This window comes from Thermobia domestica, chromosome 1 (assembly GCF_964235325.1).
Source record: "Thermobia domestica chromosome 1, izTheDome1.hap1.1, whole genome shotgun sequence".
Lineage (NCBI taxonomy): Eukaryota > Metazoa > Arthropoda > Insecta > Zygentoma > Lepismatidae > Thermobia > Thermobia domestica.
In genome coordinates this window covers 117,984,201-118,012,028 of record NC_137454.1, presented here as the reverse complement: position 1 = coordinate 118,012,028, position 27,828 = coordinate 117,984,201, and the positions used below count along the sequence as shown (strand labels likewise).

The window sequence follows — 27,828 nt, the reverse complement described above, 5'->3', positions numbered from 1 at the left end:
TTTTTCAGTTACACATTTATCCAAGTGTTGGCACTATTTTACTAGTGGCATTAACATTAGTTCTTTGGGTGAAGAGAAACTACATCATCTATCACTGTTGTCAATAGAGCATGTAGGCCCTACTTGTATCTAAAATTAACTTTTTTCAGGTGATTAATAACTTCATCAGCTGTAAGAATAGAAGATTGAGTGTTCCATCTGCTGTTGTACAAAGGTGTTTACCCTATAGTACCTATGGACAGCCTTTAATATCAGGAGGATATCTTGTAACTATTCCGCCAATGACTTTCCTTCATGATAATTTTTCCGTCAATGAGAGCCAAAACTTGTTTGTTTCAGCAACTAAGTTATTTGTAATGCAGCTCGTGTAAAGCCTGTTCACCCTCTGCAGTAATCAGATATAAAAGATCCAAAACTTGTGTCGTGCACGATATATATTTTTGTTGGATGTTTGCAGCGAGTTCAAAACTAGTAAGAGTAGAAAACCTCTTTTACTTACGTGAAGGATACCAATATCATTTATAAAGACAGATTTTTAATAGCAGCATTTTATTCGGATTTATATATATATATATATATATATATATATATATATATATATATATATATATATATATATATATATATATATATATATATATATATATATATATATATATATATATATTAATGGATGATGTGCAGTTTGTACAGAATTCAGAGATCAAGGTTTTTGATGTAAGAATATATAAGCCACTGCCTAAGAATATGAACCAAATGCGATTTGATGTTACAATTATTACTTTATTTCATGCTTCTGGCTGCACAAATTCTACTTTTTGTGTGTTATTTCTAAAGAAAGGTTGTTGTGGGATATTAGAAACGAGTTAGAATTAGCAGAAGTGTTATATGAGATCAGCTTTGAGCTTCATAATTTAACATCTGTACTTTTGTTACAACTGGCATTTTGTGACTTTGCCTATTCTTGTGACTGCCCGAACTGTATATATATTTCTTAAGTACAGTATATAGGGTCCACGGTGGCCCAGTAGTAGAGCGTTTACCCCTGAAGTCTCTGGTTCAATTTCAGCTTGCCCCAAGTGAGCTTTCTGCTGAACAAACCGTGTCCGTGGGATTTCTCGGGGTCCTCCCTGTTTTCTCCCACTTTACTCATTCCATCATTTTTCTTCATTTTCATTATCACCCTCTCCTTTGGTCTACACTGCATAACCGTAAAATATAAAACCGAAATATTTTATTCCATTTCTCTTAAGTATATAAAATCCAGTCCTTTAGTCGTAGAACAAAAGGGAAAAATAGAACATTATATAACAAAAAGTAATACTAGATATGAGTAATACTACGAGATACGAATAATATTAAAAACTACGATACGAGTAATATTAAAAACTGAGTTAAAGAAAAAATCAATTATATCAATTCATGAAGCTATTGTGATATTATGCCTGGCAACCCTTAACTTTTACATAAGATGGGTGTAAATCTTCATGATAATGGAATCTGATAAAACACAATGAAAATACTGTGACATCATAGTCACCAAAATCGATTTGCGGCAAATAACACCGTGGCAAATAGCACGCCCTCTTTTGCTTGGCAGTTGCTCTCAAGGTCGAAAAAGCAGATCCTCACTTTTCAGGTCCTCACCTATCAGGTCCCTAATTCAGTGGCACTTCAGTGTATAGGACAAATAACTTATCAGTCTATATAGATCGCATTGAGAAAACAACAAATTAACATGGTTGAGGGCAATTTTTAAAGCACAGTTTTCGAGAAAATAGGAAAGAAAAAACAATTTGCGTGGCGCTTAAATACAATCGTTCGTTCCCAATAATAATTTGCCATTTTTATTTCGCTTAAAAAAGAAGATATTTGTTTACTATGTACTAGAAGTGGGCCGAAAAGCTTTTTTCTAGGAAAACCGAAACTGGTTTTTAAAATTTCAAGAACCTGTTTTTCAAAACCGGTTGGATTTTCTATCAAAAACCGGTTTAACTTTTTTAAAGCCAAATTTTCTATCAAAAGCCAGTAGAATTTTCTATCAAAACCGGTTCGGTTTTCTATCATATGTTTTTCGGTGGAAGATCGAAGCGGTTCTCAATAAAAATCCGAAGCTGGTTTCGGTGAAAAACTGGAATACCTGTTTTGATTCTATATTTCTAGAAAGCAGTTTCCGTTTTTATTTTTATAAGAACCGGTTTTACCCATCCCAACTATGTGTGTGGAGCATAATACAATGCTAACTAGCAGGTTGTATCTATTGTTTGTCTTTTCCTAATGATAACATAGACACTCCTTTACAGCCATATTACAACACCACTTGAAATGATGTATTGAAAGAATTGATTTTTGACGCTATATAGTTAAAATGTGTGCTTATTGAATTCAACCGGAGTGGCATTGTACTGGAAACGTTCCGAGTATTACGTATATATATATATATATATATATATATATATATATATATATATATATATATATATATATTATATATGCAGGGATGTAATAGTGCGTATATGGGAATATACGGTGTATACGCTTCTAATATTTTTATGCTCCAGTGTGTACTTACCTTAAGTTTACGAAAGAACGAGTGCGTACTGAGATGGATGGATATACTCTATATTATTTTCTAAAACTTTCGAGCGTATATCTGCCAAAGTACCTATTCCTATGTGTGTGTGCGGTAGTATCGAAACAGAACCTAAGTATTATTAGTAGGTTGGTAAGAATAAAATGTCCAACACAGAAGCGTCATTTCCAGAAGTTAAAACGAAAAGAAAAGAAAATCTGATTAATCAAAATAGTAACAATCTGCAAGTACACACTTTTGCCTTCATTCAGGTAACAATTGACTACCGTGGCGAAATAAGTTTGGGATCTGAAATGCGAAGAAATCCTCAACCGCACGTTCCAACGGCAGATAATAATCAAAGAAGGTGTTCTTTCCAAAGACGTGTTCTGGATACTGAAAGAAGTGGTAGTCACTTGAAGAGATATTGGGGGAATATGGTGGGTGACGAAGTGTTTCACTGCAATTCATGGAGAGTCTGCATTGCCGTTTGCGGGACAAGTTAGGATACCGTGTCTGTTGATCATTGCTGAATGTTTACGGGCAAGTTTGCAAGGACTTAATGGAATTCAGCACCGTAACGATCTCCAGTGATCGTTTCGTCTCGATGGAGAAAGTCGTTATGAATCACTCTTATCACAAACCATAGTGCAAGAAAAATATTTTAGGATTGTGGAAACCACCGTACATGTTGATCGCGATCCAACCATTATTCTGACCGCTTACGATTGACATAGTGAATTCAGTTTTCATTTGAAGTGACAATCTGATGCTGGAATTTTCCCGGTATTCCTTACATTCAGAGAACTAGACATCTCCAAATGGCGATTCTTGTTGTTTATTGTCAGGTCATGTGGCAGAAATAAGTTTAACTTTTCACCTCATCGATTGCACGGAGCCGTCGAAAGACGGTATAATGATATACACCTTACTCGTCTTCAATGACACGAATACTTTCCGACCACGGTGTTCGTGAGAAGTTCATCCGAATTTGATTATGGTTGGTGCCCACGGGGTTTATTTTGCAATGTCGTGTCACTGGAACTAAATTTGACAAACCAACGGCGAATCGCCATTCCTGGCTCAAATGCACTTTTTGATTTTATTTTTTATTTTATTTTATTTTATTTTATTTTATTTTATTTTATTTTATTTTATTTTATTTTATTTTATTTTATTTTTGCGTTTTGATGTGCAGTTTCAATCGTAAATAAAAATCACCTCAATTGTTTGTTCTCTAGGTGCATTTTCATACGATCTCTTTAACAGCTCATTGCCTCCCGACTGTCTGGTTACTCTTGTATGTTTTCCGGCCATGTTCAGATTTATTGACGTTTGTTGCCTGACATTAAATTTGCTGATGTTTTTTATCCCTCAGACAACCTAGTACTTTCCCGTGAAATCTTTTAAGGTTGTTAGTTATGACATGACAGATTTCTCCTGTACACATGTTCTCTTCCAAGCTATGAAAAGTTCTATGAGCATTGAATACCGGATTATGATAGCCATTTGCAAAGTAAAGTAACCTTGTCATTTGTGGAAGGATAAGTTTTGGCTATCTAGATAGGTGATATTGATAAATCGGATTAAATAATAATAACAATAAAACTTGACTTCAAACAGTTTTGCGCTTCCTCTCACTGTCCAAGTTTTTTCTGCCTTTATTTCTTAAAACGTTTATATTTCTGAAAACTTTGCTATAGAAAACCCTGCTTCTTCTGGAATATAATTGTAGTTCTTGATGGAAAATTTTCCAGTACGTACATACTGTACTTTCTGGATAGTGATAGCAAAATATTTTGCATTCGACAGCGAAAGTGCAAAAACTTGTAACTCATTAAAACCAAACTTTTCAGGAGGGCAATAAAACCGTACTGCTTTTACCACTAGAAATGCGATACGAGGTTTTAAAAAGGTATTTTTTTTACATTTTTTATTGGGTTTTCATTCACGAGTCTTTGCACACGTAGACTTAAATGTGAGAAATTGAATGCAACCAAAATCTAAAATTTCATGAAAGTGGAGATAGGAGGTTTTACACTTTCACAGTTATGCTGAACTGGAATGGATTAGTAACGCGATTTGGGTAAGTTTGAACATTTTTTCTAACTCATCAGGAGCAAGTTCATGCATATATATATATATATATATATATATATATATAGTCATTCACTAATCACAACAAGAATATTCACTACTATTTGTGAACAGAGCGAAAGTTAGAAGAACAAATTACATGCGTTTGGAGCCTGGAGCCAATGGAACAGATTAATTATTAGTATCTCTAACTCGAAAGCGTTTGGATGTTTTTAGAACATACGGTTACCTATGTTTTTCAAACAATGATATTTAGTTTCGAATGAAACTTTTAAAAAATTGAATTATTAAACATGATTTTTAACTTTAGTTTTAATATGCATTTCAACAAAAACAAACACTCTTTTCCGGAACCTCAGTGATTTGAATTATTCAATATTCAATTAAGCAAAATCTACTGTACTTTTTTTTTCAGGACTAATGGCATTTGAACACGTTCTTGCATCAAAGATAATAAAGAAGTGTCCAACGTGTGGTTGTGCATTTGAGTTTGTTCCTGTTTGTGCCAAGAACGAATACAATAGATATCGATGGTTTGGCAGCAGATGTGTCTTGGATTGCGTCAACAAATGCAAACGAAAAAGTGAGTGTTTATATATACCCATATATTTGTAGAAATATTTCAGAACTACTTTTAACGAAAATTTTTATTTTTACTGCGTATTCATTTGTTTTTGTAATGAGATGCTTAGTGGAAACAAGATAACATATTTAAGACTTTTTTCTTGAGATCTGAACTCTAAATAAAAAACACAATATTGCAGAGTGAACCGAGTAATCTTGAAGATACACACACACACACACGTAAGAAATATGAGTATGTTTTAGGAGATTTATTTTTAAGATTATATTTGTAAGAAATAATATTTCAATTTTAAGCTTAATCCTTCCACTTTCTGCGAAGTTAACTTCAGGATATTTTATCGAACTAAAACGTTTTGAAAGAAAAGTATTCAAAATATTGCTTTTTGGACATAATCGTTTTCCAATTTCCAAAACATTTAGTAAATCATACTTTTTCTTCTAAAAAATTAAGTGAATAAATACATTGAAAAAAGAAAATATTCGAATCATTTGATTCAACTGAGCATATCAACATTATTCTTAGTAAATTACTAGTGTTCAAAATTGATACTGGGTACTTTTGCGGGTGGATTTTAAATGTACCCCGGGGTAATTCTTCCCTAGAAGTTGATTAAAAATATTTAATTTTTCTTATTTCACATAGTAGAAGTTAAGTTTATTTATTTTCTCGTTACTAAGTTTTTCTTCATGTAAAATATATACATTTTTTTGAAAATGTCTTTCGAACAGGAAACAATGTTCTGTTCAGTTTTATGTCTCGAGTTTCACAATATTTAACCGGTTCGAAATCTGTTAAAGGCTTGTTTACACGTCTGTAAAATATTTTATACTTTGAAAACATTCATTTTTCTGTATTTCAATTGAACAGTTTGATTAATAATATTTTAAAGATAATTTTCACGAACAAATAAATAAATAAAACTAAGTACTGCCAGAACACAAAATGTCTATACTAACGCTTAATACCAATTAATGAACTTTTACAGTTGCATAAAAAAATAGTGATGAAATAAAATTTCTGTGGTTAATAAATTGAGTAAATATACGAGCATTTATCGTATTTGCAAAATGCAAATAAATACGTAAGGAATATATAAAATTAAGGAATATAACTATATGAATCCTTTTGTTTGTTGTTTTGCAGGCTATGTGTTCCAGTACATGGGTCGATGCAAGAACAAACGAGATGTAGATCCTCGGTTTATGCCTCGTGATGAAATAAATCTTAATTTCACCTCCTGATGTACTGCAGTATTGCCTTTGACGAATCATGGTGGTATAGTGAAATCTATCGAACTCATCATACGTCCAAACTTTACGCTTTTTTTAAGAGTCAATACAATAATATAGTAAACTATAGTTATACTAAACTATTTATATATTTCATCATCTCGCACCATGTTAAAGCTTTCACATAAATATCTCATAATCATGCTTATTAATTATTTTTAACGTCACTAGTGTTTTTTATTCACTAAATGAGTCACAATATTATCATTTTATATCACCCAATAAGGGTCAAAACAGACACTGAGCATGACGAAAAATACATAATCACTCCCTTCATGTATTTTTTGCTAAACGTAGACAAAACACTAGGATTTCAGAGTTTGTGGTTATATGTACTTAATTTTATATTCCTGAATAAAGGGGAAAATAACGTGATATTTTTATACAATATTTAAAATAATCTTCGTAATTCAACTTTTACAGAATAATGATCTATTTGCAGTGGCGTAATGATCACAATTAGGCAGATTTTGCTGTTAACATTGAGAAAACATCCAATTATCATCTATGGATGTCCGATGCATTTAGCTTCTGTAATATCTACATTATTCCTGATAAGATCATCCATCCAACTGAACTTAAGATCTGTGTTTTTTTTTTCTTAAAAGGAATAAAGTTGATTAAAATTGTGTCCTTTAGCAGCTGAACTGTTCGTTTTCATTTTTAAAGATTTCCTTACGTATAATACTAAAATCTTGTATCCTTTCTCTTGGTCATGTTTGGTAGCTGTTGATTTTCACCATAAATTACATGAAATTCTAACAGGGCAATTTACCTCTTTCAATCTGTACTTTGAACAAGGTTGGGGGGATTTGGAAAGGTAAATGGGTATACAATTATCCTTAACTTATTGATATATTTTTAAACGTACAACGCTCCTGAAACTCGAAAAAAATTCAATTATGGTACATTGAGAATTTTCTCTGGTTTTGCATACGTTGTAGGAATTGTAACGTGCCACTTTACGGTACCTTACATTGTTGTTGTTTTTTGTTTACCTATTTAAGTGGACCCAATTTGGTACAGCTGTGCCACTAGTTCAAATACGCGTTTTATTTGTTTTTATGGGTTAGTTATTAATGTTAGTTGTTGAAATGTTCTTCATTATTAATAAAAGCCTTTGGGGGGCAAGGTTATTCAATAACTTCACACTTATTCAATAATTGTATGCTATATCCGAATATAACTTATATTAATTACGAATGATTTCTACTGTAATATCGGGTTTTTTAAAATTTTCTACGTGAAATCTATGAGGAATGTGTTAACTTTTATTATATAAAACTTACTTACTTATATTAATTGAAAACCTTTCGTAGTTGCGCTGCGTAGTTGTACTGTAATTATTTGATTTTCTACTGTCGTGTGATGATGCATGATGGGTAGTGAAATCAATATGGCGCCGTCCAGCATTTCCACTTCGGAGAGGTTGGGGGCTACCATTGGTCTGTGCGGCCCGACGGAAAGGAGTAAGTAAGTGATGAGTATAAATATTTTGAATCTTAGCTTGAGGAACTATTAGTGTAACTTAATATTTCGTATTTGTTGATAATCCATTAGATTTTCAAAATTTAAGATAGTAATTACGATAAAGGTTATGCATTGTGGAGTAGCTGGGTTTGTAGTGGCCAGGCATTGCATGACGCTTCATCATAGATGGTGGCCTGCTGTAAGTGACGCGATCAAAGTTCTCCGTAAAAAAAATCAAAATTTGTTAAGCAGAAAGCTCAATTAGGCCAACCTTGATAAAATTTCGTTTCCTAGGAAGAACCTTTAATATTCGAGATTAAATCAGTGGAGACTCTGAAGTAAAAATTAAAATGTTAACCTTTTTAGGCTAGGCGTCACAGTAAATAACTACCTACGAACGCCACGAAGAATGCGTGACGGGTGGTATTAGTTGTGGGTAACAACTATAGTCTTCAGGAACTTGATTTTCCATCTCTGGTGTGGGTATGAAGGCGAGAACCAGAAGATTGTAGGTGCTACAACCAACGTGTCAGTAAGAAGGTAAAACCTTTCTTTATTTTTTCCTTTGTGTCCTGAATTGTTCAGAAGGATGACAACAAGATCTATGGTATCACTTGCGTTTTAAACCTTGAAACTTTGAAAACATTAACTGCTTAAATTTTTCATCAGTACTCAATAGTAACATGTCAATCATGTGCGAATAGTGTTTCTTGTTGCGTTACGCATCTAACAGTCTCATTGTGATATTTTCGCCAATCCGCTAATATTATTAACAAAATTTCCAGTATACCTCAGTACGACTATATAATTGGTTTCCAGTACAAAATTTTACCGACTTAATCAAATGATATAATTTGGAAGATTAGGTTAGGTCAGGTATGGTCAACTTGTCGTTTTTGTTTTTCTTTTGAGTAGGGCAATGTATTGATCCGTATAATTAAATAGTACGCTTATGGGATGATCAGGAAAGTACTAAACATCATTTTATTTTTAATCTTTTCGCTGTACTTTCCTGAGTCTTAGATAAAAGATAAATGGATCAATGTACAATAATATGAAATAGTGGGAGCCAAACATCGCATTTTGATGAGCATTGGTTCACTAAAGCAAAGGTGTAACATATGTTGATCTGTTTGACCTGCCAAAGAAGCTATTAATAATGTATCATTTATATGTTCATCTTATCTTCCTTGTACTGGAAAACTAAATCTTGTATTAATAATAACATGCATATTGAAATCTATGTAGTGATAAAATGGGAAAACCAAACCAGTGCAGTCAAGATATTTGAAAGCTAATGTATTTCGAAACCAGTAATCTAAAAATTTTATATTAACCTTTCTAAATTGTAATTCGATTTTTTTTCTGTGAATCAATAAATGATAATTTCAATTTTAATCTATGATTACATTTTCAGAAATTCATATTAAATATCTAGATTATATGATAATAGTAACATAAAGTGTGAGTTCATGTCTAACATGTTCTAGATGTCACACTTGCTAAGCTCTCATTGACGGTCTACCACTTGACAAGAATCTGCGATTGCTTTTAAAATTCCGTTGCGCATGTCAATTAGAAATTGCTCTTCATTCTATATATTTTTTTATTAGTTGAACTTAGTATATGAAATTGGGTTAAGTTAGCCAAGCTACTGAATATTTAGAGATACGTTGTTTTTTTTCTAAAATAGCGTGTTACAGAATTAACCATAGGCATTGATGCTGGATCTATATGTTTGGTATATCATACTATACAAATATTCAGATCAATAAGGACTAAATCTGCACCAAGATACAGTTTCTAAGTTGTGTTTTAATTAGGTACTTGGGTGTAAGGTTCATTTTTAGCACGAAAATAATATGAGACGTATATCTCTAATGAGATCTGATCTATCTGAGTTACTACTCTGATCTTCTGTGAAGAAGAGAAGAACGCTCACCAATATCCGCTTGGAAGTTCTTTGCTACAGTTGAATAGCGGGCTTACTAATAGTGTTCCATTTCTTGGCTACATGACATAGAACTTAACTCGGAAAAGTGTTAGTTCTAACAACCCTGTACTGCTCTTTCTCGAACATAAAATATCATTGAAACAAAACCAAGATTAATATAGTAAAGTTATTCTTAGAGGTGGAACTAAACAAAAAAAAAAAAAAAAAAAAAAAAAAAAAAAACTAAAAACGCAGAATAGAATGAAGAATGTATTGTGAATTTACAGCAAATGAACTAATATTCAAAATAACACTCAATATAACTATATCTCGAATAAATAACATTGAAAATAATCCAAACAGGAACGAAAAACTATTTATTTTAATTTCCAGAACGAGCTAATCCATTTCTTCCAGAAAATAGCAGCGAATTAAAATACCTAAAAGAAAGAATACTATTGTTTATTAAACAAGTAGTTCAAACTATGTATTCAAATATATTTTACAGTGTAAATATTTATTTATAGCTTGTTATTTAAAAGTATTTTGCAATAGTCTTATTACTTGAAACTTTTTTTTTAAATTCCTAATTCATTAATCTCGAGGGAAGTGTTTCCTATTAACTTTTTCATGCCTTCTGAATCATTTAATGCAACAAATTCGTAAAACATGACCTACGAAATTATATCAGTTATGAATAGTGTACAGGTTTGTCTTATATCTATCAGTCAAGTATCGCTAATAATGCCAGTGACACTTAAGACAGTTGCATATTGAACAGAGGACGGGGCAGCCAAGCCGAGGGAGGAGAGACGTACCTGAGTGCATTGATCAAATATTTCAATCACAAGGTTTTTTGGAAGGCCTTATCTAGCACGTGTTTCCGTTAAGTATGCGGTACGAGGCTTTGCTTTTTTCTTTGTTCACAGTCTCTTGCCTCTACTGCTCCTTGACCTGGCTGTCCTCTCCCCTGGTCAATATTCAGCTAGAATTTGAGAACGGCAGAAGATGGGTAAAATGAATCAAGATCTTTTGGTCATTTATTAATTAAAAAAACATAGTAAGAGACACATACAGGAGATTTCGAAAGATCATTCACAAAGCTTGGAACATGTAATCGGAATCGCTTCTAAGATACAGGCTGCCAAAAACGTAGACAAATTATCTTTATAGTCGTGTATTTCTAAAATTGAGTGTGATTAAAACATGCTCTGTCCAAGCACATCTTTCCTAGGAATATGAAATGAAGCCGAAAGAATTCCCCTAAGTAAGTGACAGATTCCCAAATACAAATATTCCATTTCGAAAAGTGGATATGATTGATGTCTATGGAAGGATCTCCCAGCAAGTGAAAGAAGATCGTTGACAGAACCTCAATACCTCAAACGGAATCAAGATGCTGACAGATTTCTTCTTGGTGAATGACTGCAATAATTACAGTACTGAACGAATCTAGTGAACAAAATGGAACTAAATTAAACCTTAACTTTAATGTCTGACATGTACGCTCTGTATTAAATAAATATTTATAATGAAAGTGAATGATTATGGAAGAATTGGTGGAAGGAGAATGGACGAAATGGAGGAAACTAGAGTACCCCAAAACCCCACGGATACGGAATGTTAATTACCAACTCATTTGGCCTTAGATTGAACCAGGAACCCCTTTCACCAGAGATGAGTACTCTACCATCAAGTCATGTACCTCGGTAGCTTACAAAATATTGTTGACAATGCGTGGAAGATGATTATACATGAAAGCAAACTAAAAAGGTTATCTAATAAAAGTGGGAAACGACTATATTAAGGAGTACGTAGACACCCCTGACAGTGTAGTAACATGAACATTTGAGATGAGTAGTGGTAAGACGACAATAATATAGAACTACGACGATAGGCTGCTCAGAAAGGAACATAATATAGACTGTACAAAGATGTAAAGATCAAACATGTAGAATGAATTCTTTCACCCACACCCGTAGCATTAGTCATAAAACCGTAATTCCTGAGATTTCCTTAGGATGCATCTCTGATTGAAATTGTAATGTCACTTACCTGTACGAGAGGGGAAAAATGGGAAACACCTCAGGAAGAATGTTCAAATTGGCTACAATTGGCCTCCTTACATAGGTGACGTAGGCGAAGCTGATGGTGCCCGGTATGGTCAAACACGCCAGGCACTCTCGAATAACAACGACAGCTGGAACGAGATCCTCGGTTGCTGCAATAGAAGTTTCGTCCATGAGACGTTTGAGCTCATTCCACAGAAACCAATTCAAAGGAGTGAACCCAGATGAGCGAGGTAACCGACTATAGCAGCGTTTCCTAACCGGTGTGCCGCTGCACACTGGTGCCGTGAATGGGCCGCTGGTGTGCCGCGAGGAAATCGAAACAATATTACTAATTTTATAGCACTCAAATTGCAAGACATAGGGGAAAATATATATTTGTATTTCCCATTAGTAGGAACCTCCACTATGAATCTACAATTTTAAGTTTCATACCGTGTTAGTTTTCTGTACGTTTTTTAATGTTGAAAAAAGTATTTTTCATTGTTATGACCATTATTGCTTCTTCATTGTTGCAGAACATTTCTTAACTTGAAATATTAAAATATCATTCAATCCTTTCGACAAAGCAAACATGCATATAAATTACCTTCATTTGTGTTTTAAAAGTAAAAGATTTGTTTGTTCGTTCGTTATTTAGTGGTCTTTCTTCTTAGTAAAGGGTTGGACACAGTTTGCGAAAAAGAAACCATATTTTTAAAAACCTGGGTTCAACATTTCATAGCAATTGTTTTCTATTTCTAAATTAGAATGAAAAATAAGCATAATGATTTACCACAGGGGAAAACCAGTGATCGAGCTTTCTTCTCTGTGAGAAGGATATCAGTAATTACAAAAAAAAAAAAAAAAAAAAACGCTATTTTATATTTACAAATAATAATTTCTGTGTGTGCCGCGAGAATTCAAGTTACACCCGTAGTGAGCCGGAAGTTGAAAATGGTTGGGAAACGCTGGAGTATAGCGTCGCTCTCGAGTTCTCATGACATGATACAAGACGAGATAAAGCTTTTCTAATAAAAGTAGGCCTCTTTCTAAGACGAAACTCTTTCACGACAGGTTTTCAAAACACAATAGGGGCAACCTTAGGTAAAGCATTCCCCCGCATAAAGGATTCTGAAAATATTTAATTGAATAAGGGTGTTACATTCACATCAAAATGTGCACTGCGCCGTCGTGTTGGTAACACAGTCACTTATTGTTAGTGGCATATTCTTTACATATTTCTTCAATCCATCAGTTTGAAATACAAGATAATGACTGCCACAAAAGACCAGTGACCAACAAATAAAGACCAAGCAGGTATTCAAGTATTATGCCACACCATACATTTACTGAAAACTTGTGTTAATGATGTTGCATAAGAGTGGCGTAAGGATTTTCAACATGACTGTTGTGAATGATAAATGTTACTACCCTGGCAAATATTGCCTCGTCGGACCAAAAACAGGGTTTAAAACTCCGGTATAGAGATACTTATTGGTGAAATCCAGGGACGTACGGAAGGGGGGGACACGGGGGTCCGGACCCCCCCAAAATTTCGACTTTTTAAAAATTTAGCCTAATTTTAGGGGCAATTTTAGCAATTTTAATATAAAATAGCTTCATATTTAGTTTGAACCCCCCCCCGAAATAAATTCCTGGGTACGCTACTGGTGAAATCATTGGCAAAATGCTCGAGAGTGGGGACTCTTTTGGTATGGTAAATTTTGCACCATGCTCAACTTGAATAGGCGTATCTTTTCATTGCATTGCATGTTGTAACTCACGCTCTATACCGCGTGTGTAAGTTTAAGGACGTGCACGTATTCCAGCAAGTAGTTCTTCCTCAAGCTGTCCAGTGCACACAGCAATTCGGGAATCGTTTACCATCCAGAGGCTTCTGTTCTCGGCAATCACCACGTGTCTCCTCACAAATGATGTACTTAAATGCCACTACTGTTGATGTACATATTTTATAACAGGAGATTCAGAGGTATGCGAAACTACCACGATTAACAGCAGATCACGGGACTTTTCCATTGTCACGAACTGACTAACAGGTACTCAAACAGTATTATATATAAACCAAAGGACCCCGCACTTTTCTTATGGAAAGTGGCTTTCGGCTAATGTTGTTGAAACTTCGCTGGTTGATAGTTCTTAACATGTGGATCAAAAGTCTCAATGGGCACAAAGACCGAAATCCACTCCTTCCCCCCAAAAAACCGCCTCCAAGTAGCTGGGGGGCATTGAACTGATTTCAGCATGTAAAACAATTTGTTGTTTTAATCAACTCAACAAGGACCCCAAACAACCACATGTTAGACTATCAAACTACCCCACTTGACACCGCCCTTTGGCCCCCACATCCCCCCCCCCCCGCGAAATACCTTACGGATGTTCCATATTACTGTAGTTTATAGTTGCGCGTATGTGTTGAAATACCTACAGTTTTGGTCTCACCGACGATATAATGGGTTTCACGTATCGCTGATTACGAATCTGAGGTGAGTTCTAGAATTCAAGATGGATGATCAATATGGCGGATCAAAAACACGAAACTCGTGAATGTAGCCACAAATAGCTGTTTACTAGGGTATTTTGGGTCGTTGGTTACGAATCTGAGGTCAAAATTCTTGAATTCAAGATTGCAGATCCAATATGGTGGATAAAAACGTCGAAGCCACAAATCGTAGTAGACTAGAGTGTTTTTAGATCGCTGTTTAAGTACGCAACATCCCTTGATACTTCAGCCACCATGTAGAATTATTCTGCACCCTTGCCCTTTACCAAAACCCACCACAGATATCTTAATGCTGAACGGTGTTAAAATAATTCATCAATTATCTGTTCATTATTTTCATCATTTCGGTTTGCAGCATCTAATGTGGTACTTAGCAATGAATCATCGGGATATCTAATATTCTGTAAATGTCGTGCATGGCCTAAATACCACAAGACACTTGCACCGTGCGCACATGTACCTAATGTACGAGCACCGCTTTGACATCTACAGTAGTAACCTTGAATAACATTTTGATCATAATCCTGGTCATTGTGTTAGTAGACAGAGGATACCGCGATGCAATTCCTTTACTGGAATATTTAGGAATTGATCATAGAATGCCCGCACTCCTACTACCACGTGAAAGACAACTATCAACAGAAGAAGCGAATACTTCTCGACTAGTTACTAAAAGTCGATGGATACTCGAGGCAAGAAACGGGCATCTAAGATCTGTTTTTAAGTTTCTAGCACAGACGTTGAATCTGCAACATGCAAAGAAACTGAATAGTTTCTATCGCATAGCTGGAGCTATTTTGAACAGATACCATCCCGTTATTTTCATGCAAGATGCAACCATTGAATTAGCTAGAGAAATGAGAAATAGGTCAATCATGCCGAACGTTGTTAAAGCAAGAGCGGAGGTAGATAATCTTATTAGAAGGAACGGTCAATGGGTACCGCTGAATGATCAAGGCCTAATTGATTTCTCTGTACTTAACTTAAACTACTTACGAGATTTGACTGTAGGCACATATCAAGTAGATCTCTCATCCTCTTAAGTCCAAGATAAACTAATACGAGATAAGGATGAGCAATTCCAGCTTGACGAAAACGTAACTGAACCGGGATTCCTGCGCATACGTCTCTACTCAAGGTTCCGCAATGCAACTAAGCATCAAGTTTTCATAGCATATGTAACCAATGATGAAGATGACCAGGATTATGATCAAAATGTTATTCAAGGTTACTACTGTACATGTCAAAGCGGTGCTTGTACATTAGGTACATGTTCGCACGTTGCAAGTGTCTTGTGGTATTTAGGCCATGCACGACATTTACAGAATATTAGATATCCCGATGACTCATTGTTAAGTACCACATTAGATGCTGCAAACCGAAATGATGAAAATAATGAACAGATAATTGATGAATTATTTTAACACCGTTCAGCATTAAGATATCTGTGGTGGGTTTTGGTAAAGGGCAAGGGTGCAGAATAATTCTACATGGTGGCTGAAGTATCAAGGGATGTTGCGTACTTAAACAGCGATCTAAAAACACTCTAGTCTACTACGATTTGTGGCTTCGACGTTTTTATCCACCATATTGGATCTGCAATCTTGAATTCAAGAATTTTGACCTCAGATTCGTAACCAACGACCCAAAATACCCTAGTAAACAGCTATTTGTGGCTACATTCACGAGTTTCGTGTTTTTGATCCGCCATATTGATCATCCATCTTGAATTCTAGAACTCTCACCTCAGATTCGTAATCAGCGATACGTAAAACCCATTATATCGTCGGTGAGACCAAAACTGTAGGTATTTCAACACATACGCGCAACTATAAACTACAGTAATATGGAACATCCGTAAGGTATTTCGTGGGGGGGGGGAATGTGGGGGCCAAAGGGCGGTGTCAAGTGGGGTAGTTTGATAGTCTAACATGTGGTTGTTTGGGGTCATTGTTGAGTTGATTAAAACAACAAATTGTTTTACATGCTGAAATCAGTTCAATGCCCCCCAGCTACTTGGAGGCGGTTTTTTTGGGGGGAAGGAGTGGATTTCGGTCTTTGTGCCCATTGAGACTTTTGATCCACATGTTAAGAACTATCAACCAGCGAAGTTTCAACAACATTAGCCGAAAGCCACTTTCCATAAGAAAAGTGCGGGGTCCTTTAACCACACCACTGCAAAAGGCACCTCTTGCGAAGCGAAGACTTTAAATCGGAGAGTTACAGTGTCATATTCTCATGTTTTGCTGCTCCTAGCCAACTACACTCCAATTTCCCTTCTAGCGGATAATTTATGTACTCTCTGTACCTTGATTGCCGTATGTACGGCTGTACAAACAACCTTCTTTATACTTCGTTATATGTATTTTGCAAACAACCACGTTCTTTGATCCTTTCCCTACTTCTTGCGGCGTTGTACACAATCGCAAGCCAAAACTAAAGTAAGATTGTAGGTATGCTCCTTACCCTTGTTATTTCCCGTTTGTTAATTCTAAACACTACGCAGTGTTTTAAACCTCCTGCATGTTCGAATTCTCACACGGATAGAGCAATACTACGTCCATATTCCCATTCTATGTATTTTATGCAGTGCAGATTTCTACGTAGGTAGGTGACTTTACAAAATCATTCAGGGATGTATCCAGAGGGGAATCACAGGAAGTCTAATAGGAGCGAATCCATCTAATATTTTGCATCTTGTCCATGTGATTTTTCTTTGGAGATCACCTGCACTTCTGTAGTATTGTTGTCTTGCCAGAACTCTTTTAGAAAGTTCATGTTTCCTCATCTTCCAAAATGTCTATGTCCTTTTATGTTACAGAACTATTTTGTTTGCTTCCATGTGTAATTACCTTCTAAGTATTGATCTATTTTTTTCACCATGGGAGGCGAGGTATTTAAAATGTTGCGTACTCACTGCTGGTGCACTGGGTGTCAAATTCGATTCAAGCCACATGAGTTTCTAGTAGACAACATATTGTCGATGGTTTTCTACATCGCTGAATAAAAATTAGTATCATGAATCAAACTAATAAAAATACGCACTTATATTTGTTATAAATATTATATAAATACTCATGTTATTACTAATACACCGTATGAGTGACCATCATAAAGACAAAAGTTAATCTGGGTTAACTTGTTCCACATTAGACAAACAAGGGTTAAATGTTCTCTTCTCCATTTACAAGAAGCATAGTGAATGCAGGATATTAGTAAAGGTTCAGCATTTCGTAAGTGAATACAGGAACTGTATATTTTCTTATATGAGTGGAACTTATAGAGAACAACTGTTTAAATTTGATCATACTCTTTTAGTTCATCATACTTTTTTAGTATGCACGTCCTTGTTCACGTAGTACACATTCGGAGGTAAATAAAATTGCAATGGTCGACAAATTGTGTCCAGTGCACGTGTCATATGGTAACGAACATCTTGGAAGAAAATTTAGTAATGATAAACTGACACCCGAAAGCAGAAATCACATGCGGTGAGCAACAGGAGAGTGTTGTTGCTATCATCTGTAGAAGATTGATCTAGAAATGACAATAGATGAGCAACAAAATGGAGCAAATTAATGTGTGTCTCAAACTAACTGATCTTCCTAATGAAATATGTTACAACATACAAAGTAGCAAAATGATGTTTTGTGCAGTTTTTATTAATTTTATTACTACTGTTTTGTGCTATGAATACCGCATACTACCACTATCAGTTTCATTTGCGATTCAAGTTTAATTAAGATTAACCGTAGCTCTGTAGCACACAATATTTTCAACCTCCTCTCATTACGTCGTCACTTTATCTCTCTCTCTGTCTCTTTCTGCGTTTTCTGCACTGAACTCATATGAGTGAAGACAATTTGTGTTCTTTGAAGCAAAAGTATCTATGCTAGATCAAGCGGGGGATTTGTATATGCATCTTAATGAATATTTGGCACTTTTGAGGTTTGGTTATTTTTTTATAACTGATACCAGTGTCCGTCGTGGGAGAAATTTATTTTTTTCTTGCTTTAGTTCTATGTGACGAAATTTTTATTCAAGGTCAGTGTTCTCACCTGCTCGGAAGGCAGGGGGTCTTCTCCGAAGGCAGTAGCAAGAGTCCCTTGGCGGAGACAAAAGGAAATCGTTTAACTACAATGATAAGGGTTGAGGAAACGGGAGAACACCTGTGATTTTTTCCAACCCTTCAACTTTCATTCCAGAATAGGTTCTTATGATTCCGGGACCCGCGCCACTTTGATTTTTCTTTCTCGGTAATTAAAACGTATTTTACAGTATATATAGTTGCAAGTAAGAAGATACATAATATGAATTTTGTAATTTAAAATTTAAAAATACAGTATGATAATTAATTATAAAGTACTAATTTTATTTCATCACTTTCAGCCCAACAAATGAAATTCAAACAATTCGCACCCTGGTTCTTGGACATTAATACTGCGTCTTATTTTTTGTCTTGCACAGTCAAGTCAGTCCTGCATTTCGTAGTCTTGGTGGTCTTTCATGCTATACAAGAGCCAAGAATGCTCGCCTCATCGATACAAATGAAGACCAAGTGTGATTTTGATTATGGTCTTTCATAATATACGGAAAGCAAGAAAATATGCTCATTGCTACTTCGTGATCACCAAAAGAGGCCAAGAGCAATATTTCTATGCACTTCGTCTTGCATATCCAATCTTTATCTTATTGTTGTATCGATGTTCTTGGGCTTGGTGAAATAAAATGAAATATTCAGTTTAAGGTCCCTCGATTCTGCACCCAGGCTAAGAGATATGGTGACCATGAGAAATGAATGCAATGGTGGAATGAAGAAAGTGGGAGGAAACAGGAGAACCTCAAGAAAACCCACTACACGGCGTTTCTCCACAAGAAAGCTTACTTAACACAAGCTGGGATCGAACCATGGACACCATGCACCAGAGATGAATTCTCTACCACTGAGCCACCGCGGCCCGGCTTGGGCATGCTCGTCCATATCCAATCTTTCTTTTGGCCTTGCTTAAACAACTTCTAGTTTTGTTCTAAATCCAGACTCCATATTGGCGTAGATATTAATATTACAGTCGATTGGTAAAATCAATCTTCCACATTTAAAAATTAAAGTACACACAAGTACAAAAATAAGCATTTACCATAAAAACATTAGCTGCAAGTGTTCAAAATAGATTTATGGCTTCTATAAAATCAATTGAAAATTGCCATTTTTAATTAGGCAGCTAGTGAAAAACAGCAGCTTTCGACTCCAGCCGAGTTTAAGCTCAACCTAAAATCAGTTGACCAAAGTGAACTGACCCGATTGATCCGACCCGATAACCCGATCCGAGCTGACCCGATTGGCCCGACCCGAATAACCCGAACTGACCCGATTAACCCGACCCGACTACCCGACCCGACCCGACAACCCGATCCGAGTAGCCTGACGCGATAACCCGACCCTAGCTGACACGACCCGACAACCCAATCCGAGTAGCCTGACCCGACAACCCGACCCGACCCGACCTGTAACCCGACTCGAGCTGACCCGACCCATTTTAGAGCACTAGCTGTCACTAATGTTGATGATAATTGGGAAATATTGATAATGATTATGCTTATTACATGTTATTTCTTAGTATATCACAAATAGTACACTTATTTGCTTTCAGTATTCAAAAGGATAGTTCAACATAATAGGTAAGTACAGTATAAAGAACAAAACCCATATAATCAATCAGTTTTGATAATTTTGCAAATTGTTAAGATCGATATAGAGTAATCCTTTAAATCTGAAGAAACACAAATGAGTAAGAAAAATTAGCTTTGCATTATTTTCTCATACAAATAATGTTTCTTTTTCCGAGATAAAATATAGAAGTTTGGAGAATAGCTACGAGCAGCCGCCAGAGCACATAGACGTACAGTAGTCAGAGAATGGTGCTTATTACATACATGGTATTCCTTCATAATCATAAGATTTTCCGCGTGATCAGCGAAGTAATAGCAAATGCAGACACGTTCCTCTATTATTACTCTTGCTACTAAATCGAATAAGAAATATGGATATTCCAGAAATTAGTACAAGCATTAAATTTTGTCAGTGTTTGAAAAAAAATCCAAGACCTTCACAATGCTAAGTGCGGAGAACGCCGACCTTACCATACAATGATAAGATCAAGAATCTAATCACCGATTTAAAGAGGGCCGACAATGTATTGTCTATAATAATGTATGTTCTGGACGATCTGGTCTATAAGAGAGGAAGGAATCTAGACCGGTGGCGCAATGCGTTCGCAAGAATCGTCGTCAAACTATTGAAAAGATTGCTAACAGTACACTGTTATCTCTGACACATATACACATTTTGAGTGATATCAAGTTGTTTAAAATGTATGTTTAAAATGAGCCTTTGAAGTCATAGTTGTGAATGAAAATAACATTGTGGAACCACCATCATATGCACCATTTTGATCGATGATCCTGTCATTTTTTCGAGAACAGTGTAATCTCACCGCTACAGAATTTCTGTGGTTTTTGATCACAAAATTATGGCGCGTGGTTTTCACAAGCGTCTGTTTTGAAACCAACTTAGCATCCTTCAGGAAGTTCTGCAAAGAACGAAACAAACGCTATTCTGACGGTCCAGAATATACGATGGATACATTAAAACTTCCCAGCCCAAATCTTCAATTTCTGACGGGCGTTAAAGATGTATACGGTCTGATGTTGTCAGCGTGGTATACGGCATCTTTTCTGTTGACCATTTACGACCGTTACTTTTGACATACAAGTTGCACTCACGCTAATTTCGGCTGTACAACTCAGAGTCTATCGTTGCACCTGGTGGCAGCAGACAGTGACGCCCTACCAATTCCTCAAACGCAAAGTATAACCTTTCTGTGAGATTTGTCACGTGAAGCTTCAATCACGATCTTTTTCGCATATTGTTGTAGTGGGTTCTTCATTTTTCATCATACGTGATCAACCGCTTCAGAAATGACTCCATTTTGTTACCTTTTAGTAGAGATTCTCAGGTAGAAGCTCGATCAAGTAGACGTTTCTGAGTAAGATCATGTGACATCCAAACGTCGAGCTTCTTTCTGTATCAAGCTTTCTCCAAATAATTTAACACTGTTTGTGTTGAATGTTTAGACCCTTAGCGATGTCATCACTATGACATGTTACTCGACATTTGCCGGATAGTGATCGGTCGCTCACTGCGAGGTGCATCTTGGATATCGAATTCTTCAGAACAAAAGCGACTGTGCCATCTTTTGGCTGCTTTCAGTAACATGTCTGTCGCATAAACAGCACAGAGTTTTATTTACTGGCCCTTGCAGCATATGGACCTGTATCGAAATAAAATTGTAAAAAATATGGCGCACTTCTCGGGAAGTTCAGTCTTCTTCACGGCGCAATAGCTTACGTCTGATTATAACAATTCCACCTTCTTGTACATCTACTAGTTTCAACTGTTAGTTGTCAATAGACGTTAAGCTTAGCACGCTGCGACTCGTATATCCTAACAAAGGTGACCCTAACGCTATCTAACATGCAAAACGCTCAATACTTTTTAAGCTACCTGATATCGTGCCTCTCTCGTCTCTTCACCTGTAAGAAAAAGAAACAATGGAAGGGAATATCGGTCACATTAATCAAAATTTAGTGATATTTTTTTAAGGAAAAAGAAAAGATACTCACAAGTGATCAAACTTGGTGTTGTTTGCTTTACATTCAATTCAAACATGCTTCTTTATCATGTAAGTCAGTATTTTCCTTGAGATTCAAGAAAATCGAGGAGGATCGCAACAAAGAGGAAGGCACATTCGAGGTTTTGATTGTTAAGGAATTATTGAAAAAAGTCCTTATCTTAGTTGGTAACACTGTTAACTTTGTGGTACGACAGAGTGTGGCAAACATATGACATATTAAGGAACAATCAATGTTGTTGCCTTGCCTGTTTGTGAGCAGTTCGAGAGGTGTACACATAACCGTCTTGTTTCATGAGCCACGTGAACAAGGTTTTCCGTGTCCCAACACCAGTATGTGCCCCATTTTTCTAGTGTATCTTAAAGCATTCCTTCTTGAATGATATATATGAGTCAACCAGAAGCTTATCCATACACTATCTTAAGGTCTTGTGGGAAATCGAACGGCCCCGCCCACGTATGGGAAATCGAACACCTTGAACCGTCCACCCACGGTCTTTTACGACCTCCATTCTAGGAGGTGTATTCATTCTCTTTTATGAGCACTTTTTAAGGGGCTGTATTCATTCTCTTTAATGAGCACATGTTAGGTGGTGTACTCGTTCTCTTTTATGAGCATATTTTCCAACCCCTATTTTAACATAGCAGAAATTACGTAAGACTACGAACACCCTGAACCGTCCAGCCATGATCTTTTACGAGGGGGTGTATTCGTTCCAAACCTTATTTTAACATAACAGAAATTACATAAGACTACGAACACATAACAGAGCAGAGAATACATAAGACTACGAAACATAGTAGGTGTGTATTCATTCCCTTTTATGAGCATTTTTTTTCAACCTATAAACATAGCGGACAATGAATACGTGTGTAACATAGCAAAGAGGGTACATAAGATTACGAACACACAATTATTAGAGAGATAGCATTTCTCCGAGAGGAGTTTTGCAAAAATTTACAATAATTAATTTATTATTATTATTATTATTATTATTATTATTATTATTATTATTATTATTATTATAGTATAGTTAGAAATTCCATTTACAAAAAAATAAGGGAAAGAGAGAGAGAGAGAGCGGCTTTGATCCAGTAGAAATTCTATAAGCATTGCTTTCAATATAACGTAAACGTTATTACAGAAGACACTATTTGGATTTCTTAGTGATCTACAGTGAATGATTGTTGATCGTTGTAAAATAGTGAGCGTTAAGAATAATAGGTTATTAGAAAAACCACTAATTGGTGTTCTATAGTTGGAAGACCCCCAATTAAGATAAAACAGGGAGCATTAACGATAATACAATATTACAAAAACATTACTTGGAGATCTATAGTCGGAAGACCTCAATTAAGATAAAACAGCAAGCATTAACGATAATACAATATTACAAAAAACATTACTAGGTGATCTACAGCGAATGATTGTTGATCGTGTAAAACAGCGAGCGTTATTAGAAATTCCATTTACAAAAAATAAGGGACAGAGAGAGCGGCTTTGATCCAGTAGAAATTCTATAAGCATTGCTTTCAATATAGCGTAAACGTTATTACAGAAGACACTATTTGAATTTCTTAGTGATCTACAGTGAATGATTGTTGATCGTTGTAAAATAGTGAGCGTTAAGAATAATAGGTTATTACAAAAAAACATTACTTGGTAATCTATAGTTGGAAGACCCCAATTAAGATAAAACAGCAAGCATTAACGATAATACAATATTACAAAAACATTACTTGGTAATCTATAGTTGGAAGAGACCTCATTATAGTAAAAAAACGCGAACATTAACGATTTTACAATATTATAAAAAAGAATTACTTGGTATTCTATAGTTAGAAAAACAGCAAATATTACCGATTTTACAGAAAAAAATGGAGAGATTTAGTATAGTATCTGAATCACGTCAATATTATAGACAATTTAAGGATAATGGAAATTTACTGGCAATTGAATTAGCTCCTCCCCCAGAGGGAGAAAACCCCCTTGAATGGGTAGAAAATGGTATTCGTGATTTGGTACAGTATGTAATGAGAGGTGTGCTCCCTCATCATCGTGTAGGATTGACTTTCATAAATCAAAATGATCCCGATAAACCATTTTATCTGTCTTTTCGGACTGCTAATAATATGACTGCTGAAAATGTGTGGGGGGCGTTAGAAAAAGTAATTCAATCAAATACATCATTCCTATATCAAGATCGTTTTATTCTTTATTTTCACCACATCGAACTACCTATTGGTACGGGACGGGTAAAACATAATTTCTCTTATATAAATGACTATATAAAACGTAAGAAAGGTATTATGGTTATTAAAAACCCTGATTGTTATTGTCTAGCCCAAGCTCTGGTAGTTGCTATAGGTCTTATTGAGCATAAAGATAATAAAAAAGAAAGAGGTAGATATCGCAATCAATACTCAACAAATATGTTTAAAAAGGTATCTGAATTAAGTGAAAAGGCTGGTGTTAGTTCAGAGAATGGCGGAGGGATACCGGAATTTAAAAATTTCAGGTGTATTTATCGACATATAAAATCACGGTGTATGACGGGTTGTCGGGTGAAAAAATATTTTTTAAGGGTCACGGTCATGGTATACGAATTATTTTACTATATATTAACAATCATTATAACGTTATCACTAATCTAACAGCTGCATTTTCATGCGTTTATTATTGCGAAGAATGTCATAAAAAATCCAAACTAAAGGCAGGCATGCGGGGAAGTGTAAAGCTTTGTGTAATAAATGCCAGAATAGACCACCATGCACCATTACAGAAAGTGTAATATATTGCATGGAATATAATAGATGCTTTTATGGGGCTCAGTGCTACAAAAACCATAAGGCTTCATTATGTGATATTCTGAAAGTGTGTCCTCAATGTCGTAAAGCATACGCGTTGAAAAAAGGCGGAATCCACATTTCTGTGGGCAAGTATTCTGCACAGGGTGTAATAATATGATGCCGTCAGGGCATTTATGTTACATTCAAGCGTGCCGAACGCGTCCTCCACAGAAATGGCTATTAGTGTTTTATGACATTGAGTGCCGCCAGGATAAAGAAGTAGCCGGAGGTATTTTTTGAGCATGAGCCCAACCTGTTAGTTAGCCAACAGGTATGTTATTATTGTAGAAACAGTGTGAGTGAACGGTGCTGTGTATGCGGTATTAGAGAACGTGTATTTTATGGGGACAAATGCATTGTAGAGTTTCTAGATTATTTAGCACAAAGGCGTTCTGGAATAAACAAAATAGTCGCTGTAGCTCATAACGCAAAGGGGTATGACGCCCATTATGTTTTACGCGCGATGATGATTGATAAAGAGTGGACTCCGCGAATAATTATGCGTGGGTGCAAAATTTTAGCGATGGAATATTTATATTTAAAATTTATTGATAGTCTAAATTTCTTACCAATGTCTTTGTCCAAATTATGCGACGCGTTCGATTTGCCAGTCTCGAAGGGTCATTTCCCTCATTTATTCAACACAAAGGCTAATCAGGAGTATAGGGGTGCTTTACCCAGCATTGAGTATTACGATGTGGGGGGCTTAAAAAAGAAACAGAAAGAGAAGTTTTTGCGTTGGTATAATGAGGAAAAAGAAATACTTGGAGAGACGGGCTTCATTTTAAAAGAACAACTCATTAAATACTGTGCAAACGAAGTGAACGTACTGCGCAATGCGTGCATAAAATTTATGAACGAATTTGAAGTTATATCGGGTGTCAACCCATTCCTAGAAAGTATAAGCATTGTCAGGGCGTGCAATTTAATGTATAGAAAAAAGTTCTTGCGAACAGACACCATTGGTATTATCCCACATAGTGGGTACAGGTGGCGTGATAAGCAATCTGCCAGTGCCTCGTGTACGAGGCCGACCGAATAAAATCACAAATCCAGCATTCTTGTAAAGAACGAGAGGTTGTGGTGCGTGGTGGGTATAAAGTGGATGGTTATGCGCACTATAATGGCGCAGAACATGTTTGGGAGTATCAGGGTTGTCTATTCCACGGGTGTCAGGCATGTTACCCCACAGGTCGTGATAACACCATATATAACGATGCATACACTACTTTTAATATGCGTTATGAGAATACTGTAAACAAAATTAATAGATTAAAAGAACTGGGGTATATAGTGCATGAAATGTGGGAGTGCCAGTGGCGCGAGTTTCTGAAAGAAAACCCGACAGTGAATATATTTGTAAAAAACCACCGCATGCCTAAGAAATGCCCAATTCATCCGCGGGATGCACTGTATGGTGGCAGGGTCGACGCCATGAAACTTTACAAAAAGGTGAAAGAGGGAGAACGTATCATGTATACTGATATAAACTCCCTTTATCCTTATTGTTGTAAGTTGAAAAAATATCCTGTGGGTCATCCGAAAATTTATGTGGGGGATGACGAGTGTCCTGATATTTCGGAATTTGAGGGAATAATAAAGTGCACGGTATTAGCCCCGGACAATCTCTACCACCCAGTGCTGCCCTATCGAAGTGGGGAAAAGTTATTATTCCCCTTATGCCGAACATGTGCGGACACTCTTAATGTAGAAGAATGCACGCATTCGGATGAGGAGAGAGTTTTGACTGGAGTACGGGTTGTAGACGAAGTGCGGGTAGCTGTTGACAAAGGATACAGAGTGCTCGAAAAACATGAGGTATGGAGCTATGCTATGAAGTTGTAATATATGATGCTGGAAAGAAAGAGGGCGGTCTTTTCACGGACTACATTAACCTGTTTATGAAGATCAAGACTGAATGTAACGGTTGGCCTGCAGGATGCGTCACTGAACAACAAAAAGACCAGTTAATACACGAGTATTATGAGAAAGAGGGTATCCAATTAGACCGAGAAAAGATTATGCGCAACAAACCTAAGAAACGAATTTGAAAGCTAGGGTAAACAACCTGTGGGGTAAGTTCGCACAAAGAGAAAACATGGAGCAAATCGCTATCATTAAAACTCCCGAGGAGTATTTCGATAAATTAACAAATCCGAATATTGAAGTTAAATCATGTATTCCAATCGGCGACAAAATCCGTGTGCTCAACTGGAGTGTTAATGAGAGCATTACTGCTCCTGCTAAAAATATTAACGTGATAATCGCTTCATACACCATGACACACGCATGTCTCGAGTTATTTCGTTATTTGGATTTACTTGGCGAGCGTGTGTTATATTATGATACCGACAGTATTATTTACACTCAATCACCTGGTGAGCCACAGTTAAAAATAGGAGTGTATTTAGGGGAATGGAAGAATGAGTTAGCAGAATATGGTCCGGATGCATATATCGAAGAATTTTGTGCTGGTGGTCTCAAATGTTACGGCTATACCGTTGTTAACACTCTTAATGGTAAAACAAAGACAATATGTAAAATCAAGAATATGTAGAATCACACTGAATAATAAAACATTAAAATATGTTAACTTTGAACAGAGAAAGATATGATTTTAAATAATTCATCTTCTATTAGCGTTCCTCTCGGTCGACAAATTGTACGTACTAAAGATTATAAATTGATTACTAAGGCGGAGGCGCATAAAATCTATCAGGTTACTGCTAGTAAAAGAAAACGAATAGAAAATTTTGACACACTTCCAT

The 27,828-nt window shown here is 35.9% G+C and overlaps 1 long non-coding RNA gene across 3 annotated transcripts in view; it reads left to right on the top strand.

The window, feature by feature from the left end:
- Window positions 1-27,828, top strand: part of LOC145688326 (uncharacterized) — a 101,486-nt gene that overhangs the window by 24,089 nt on the left and 49,569 nt on the right. For 2 of the 3 annotated variants that reach the window (XR_014131874.1, XR_014131878.1), the window contains 2 exons: window positions 5,085-5,252; window positions 6,399-9,400. The exons of the other annotated variant lie outside the window; for it this stretch is intronic. This is a non-coding gene — a long non-coding RNA (uncharacterized LOC145688326). Of the gene's footprint in view, window positions 1-5,084; window positions 5,253-6,398; window positions 9,401-27,828 lie in introns of those variants that run through there. 3 annotated transcript variants of the gene reach the window in all.